Raw genomic sequence first — 4,967 nt, 5'->3', positions numbered from 1 at the left:
CAAGAAAATACTTTAAAAAGAGATCAGGAGGGCTAAAAGAAGATATGAGGTTGCTTTGGCAGTCAAGATGAAGGATAATGCTAAGAGCTTCTACAGGTATATTATGAGCAAAAGGATATTACGGGATAAAATCCAAGATGGCGGCGCGACGCAGCTTGCAGCGGCCACTCCGGAGCTGATTATCTGTTATTTGTGAAGTGGGGTGCCATGCGCAATCATAATCGGATGAAAAACAGATGTGGACCATCTGGAAATTTCAAGGAAGACCTCCTTCGTTGCTGCTGCTGTGAAGTCCAGGTCTCTGCTGGGAAGGACAGGCCCCAAGTCCTCAGGGTCGCGTTGCCGATGGCTGTTGGCGGGAGTATCTTAATACACTTGGTAGAGGATGGTGCTCGGAGCAGCTATGCCAAAGAGGATGGTCGGAGGCTCAGAGGGTCGACGGACTCAGAGTCCGCTGCGGTCAGAGCACTTTCACTGTGTGCTGTGTCTGCGAGGCTGGGTTCAACAGAGCTTTCATTGTGTGCAGCGTCTGCGAGGCTGAGTCGGGCAGCGCCGTGGAAGTCCATAGCGGGGGTATTTCCTTCTGCCTGGGATGACGAGTCTATCGGGACCCTGAGGACTTGTGGAAACTGTGTGATGGTTTCTTTTGAACTTATAGTCTTTTAACATCTTTGGACTATTTTTACTGTGCCCATGGTCTGTTTTTTTACCAATTATGCTATTGTTTGCACTGTTGTAACTATATGTTGTAACTATGTGGTTTTGTGCAGATCTTGTAGCTTTAGCTTTTGGTCTTGTTTTGTCTGGTGGGATTGGAGCTCCTTTCCAGGAAACGCACTAAGATGGTAACGCGATATTAATACGCAGCAGCCTCTCTGGACTCTGGATTGTGGATTGCCAAACGTTATGTGGATTTTCTGCTGTAGTCTGTTTTGTCGTATGCTTTTGTGATATAATTCTGGAGAAACGTTGTCTCATTTTTTAACTGCATTGCATTTGTGGTTTCTAAATAACAATAAACTGAATCTGAATCTGAAATTTGGTCCTCTTGAAGATCAGAGTGGTTGGCTATGTATGGAACCAAAAGAAATGGGAGAGATCTTAAATGGGTTTTTTGCATCTGTATTTACTAAGGAAACTGGCAAGGAGTCTATGGAAAAAAGGCAAACAAGTAGTGAGGTCATGGAACATATACAGATTAAAGAGGAGGAGGTTCTTGCTGTCTTGAGGCAAATCAGAGTAGATAAATCCCCAGGATCTGACAGAGTATTCCCTCGGACCTTGAAGGAGACTAGTGTTGAAATTGCAGGGGCCCTGGCAGATATATTTAAAATATCGGTATCCACAGGTGAGGTGTTGGAGGATTGGAGGATAGCTCATGTTGTTCCGTTGTTTAAAAAAAGGCTCTAAAAGTAATCCGGGAAATTACAGGCCAGTAAATTTGACATCAGTAGTAGGTAAATTATTGGAAGGAGTACTAAGAGATAGGATCTACAAGAATTTGGATAGACAGGGACTTATTAGGGAGAGTCAACATGGCTTTGTGCATGGTAGGTCATGTTTAACCAATCTATTAGAGTTTTTCGAGGAGGTTACCAGGAAAGTGGATGAAGGGAAGGTAGTGGATGTTGTCTACATGGACTTTAGTAAGGCCTTTGACAAGGTCCCGCATGGGAGGTTAGTTAGGAAGATTCAGTCGCTAGGTAAGGTAGTAAATTGGATTAGACATTGGTTCAATGGGAGAAGCCAGAGAGTGGTAGTGGAGGATTGCTTCTCTGAGTGGAGGCCTGTGACTGGTGGTGTGCCACAGGAATCAGTGCTGGGTCCATTGTTATTTGTCATCTATATCAATGATCTGGATGATAATGTGGTAAATTGGATCAGCAAATTTGCTGATGATACAAAGATTGGGGGTATAGTGGACAGTGAGGAAGGTTTTCAAAGTTTGCAGAGGGATTTGGACCAGCTGGAAAAATGGGCTGACAAATGGCAGATAGAGTTTAATGCAGACAAGTATGAGATATTGCACTTTGGAAGGACAATCCAAGGTAGAACATACAAAGTAAATGGTAGGATACTGAGGAGTGTAGTAAAACAGAGGGATCTGGGAATACAGATACTTAATTCCCTAAAAGTGCCATCACAGGTGGATAGGGTTGTAAAGAGAGCTTTTGGTGCATTGGCCTTTATAAATCAAAGTATTGAGTATAAGAGTTGGAATGTTATGGTGAGGTTGTATAAGACATTGGTGAGGCCAAATTTGGAGTATTGCGTGCAGTTTTGGTCACCTAATTACAGGAAGGATATTAATAAGGTTGATAGAGTGCAGAAAAGGTTTACAAGGATGTTGCCGGGACTTGAGAAACTGAGTTACAGAGAAAGGTTGAATAGGTTAGGACTTTATTCCCTGGAGTGTAGAAGAATGAGGGGAGATTTGATAGAGGTGTATAAAATTATGATGGGTACAGATAGAATGAATGCAAGCAGGCTTTTTCCACTGATGCTAGGAGAGAAAAAACCAGAGGACGTGGGTTAAGGGTGAAAAAGGAAAAGTTTAGAGGGAACATTAGGAGGAGCTTCTTCACACAGAGAGCAGTGGGAGTGTGGAATGAGCTGCCAGTTGAAGTGGTGAATGCAGGCTGACTTCTAATATTTAAGAAAAACTTGGACAGGTATATGGATGAGAGGTGTATGGAGGGATATGGTCTAGGTGCAGGTCAGTGGGACTAGGCAGAAAAATGGTTTGGCACAGCCAAGAAGGGCCAAAAGGCCTGTTTCTGTGCTGTAATGTTCTACGGTTCTATGAGGTCAGAAGTGCGGATGTTCGCAGATGACTGCACGATGTTCTGCACCATTCCTGACTCCTCAGATAGTAAATCAGTTCATACCCAAATGCCGCAGGATCTGGACAATATCCAGGCTTGGGATGATAAGTGGCAAGTAACCTTCGAGCCATGCAACTGCCAGGAATGACCATCTCCAACAAGAGAGGCTCTAACTATTGTCCCTTGACATTCAGTGGCATCACCATCACTGAATCTCCCACCATCAACATCCTGGTGGTTACCATTGACAGGAAACTGAACTGATCTAGCCATATAAACACCGTGGCTACCAGAGCAGGTCAAAGGCTAGGAATCCTGCAGCGTGTAACTCATCTCCTGACTCTTCAAAGCCTGTCCACCATCTACAAGGCTCAGGTCAGGAGTGTAGTGGAATACTCGCCACTCGCCTGGGGGAGTGCAGCTCCATTAGCACTCAAGAAGCTTGACACCATCCAGTACAAGACAGCCTACTTGATTGGTACCCCTTCCACAAGCATCCAATCCCTCCCCCATCAACAAACAGTTGCAGCAGTGTGTACTATCTACAAGATGCACTGCGACAACACACCAAAGTTCCTAAGACATCACCTTCCAGACCCACAACTACTACCGTCTAGAGGGACAAGAACAGCAAATACCTGGGAACACCACCACTTGGAAATCCCCTCCAAGTCACTCACCATCCTGGCTTGGAAACATATCACTGTTCCTTCATTGTCGCTGGGTGAAAATCATGGAATTCCCTCCCTAACTGCGCTGTGGGTGTATCTACACCTCAGGGACTGCAGCAGTTCAAGAAGGCAGCTCATCACCACCTTCTCAAGGGCAAGTAGGAATGGGCGATAAATGCTGGCTTAACTGGTGATGCTCACATCCCGTAAGTGAACAAATTTTTAAAAAGAATCGGTCCTAACACAGACCGCTGTAGAACACCACTAGTCACTGGTGTGATAACCTGTCTAAATGACTATTGCCCAGTGGCACTTACATCCACAGTGATGAAGTGTTTTGAGAGGCTGGTGTTGAAGCATATCAGCTCCTGTCTGAATGGCAACTTGGATCCACTCCAGTTCACCTACTGAAGCAACAGGACTACAGTAGATTCCATCTCATTGGCTCTTCACACACCCCTGGAACATCTGGATAGCAAAGATGCATACATCAGGATGCTCTTTATCAATTACAGCTCAACATTTAACACCATCATCCCCTCAAAACTAATCAGTAAACTCTAAGCCCTGAGCCTCAGTACCCCTTGTGAAATTGGATCCTGGATTTCCTCACTTGTAGACCCCAGTCAGTTTGGATTTGTAAAAACATCTCCTTCACAATCTCCATCAGCACAGGAGCATCGCAGGGATGTGTACTTTGCCCCCTGCTCTACTTGCTTTACACCTATGACTCTGTGGCTAAGTACAGCTCTAACACCATATACAAGTTTGCTGACTGTTACGGGTTATATCAAAAATGGTGATGAATCAACATACAGGAGGGAGATTGAAAACTTGCCTGAGTGGTGCAATAACAACAACCTTTCACTTAATAAGACCTAGGAACTGACTGTAGACTTCAGGAGAGAGAAACCAGAGGTCCATGAGCCAGTAATCATCAGGGGATCAGAGGTGGAGAGGGTCAGTAATTTTAAATTCCCGGGTGTCACTCTCTCGGGGACCTGTCCTGGATACCCATTATATAAATATTTGTGAAGAAACCAACAATGCCTCTACTTCCTCAGAAGACTGTGGAGATTCAGCACATCATTGAAAACATTGGCAATCTTCTATAGATGTGTGGTAGAAAGTGTGCTGACTGGCTGCATTATGGTCTGGTATGGGAGCATCAATGCCTTTGAGCAGAAAGTCCTACAAAAGGCAGTGGATTCAGCCCAGTACATTCCAGGTAAAACCCTCCCAACATTTGAGCACATCTACATGAAACGTTGTCATAGAAAATTGAATTGAATTGACTTTACTTTACATCAATCAAATACATGAGGAGTAAAAATCTTTCTGTTACGTCTCCGTCTAAGTGTGCAATGTGCAATTTATAGTCATTTGTAATGATTAGTGTGTACAACAGGACAGTCAATATGGCATAGAAATACAACTGTGAATTAATCAATCTGATGGCCTGGTGGAAGAA

The sequence above is a fragment of the Hemitrygon akajei genome, chromosome 16 (genome assembly GCF_048418815.1).
Source record: "Hemitrygon akajei chromosome 16, sHemAka1.3, whole genome shotgun sequence".
Lineage (NCBI taxonomy): Eukaryota > Metazoa > Chordata > Chondrichthyes > Myliobatiformes > Dasyatidae > Hemitrygon > Hemitrygon akajei.
Note: the sequence above shows the minus strand (reverse complement) of the source record.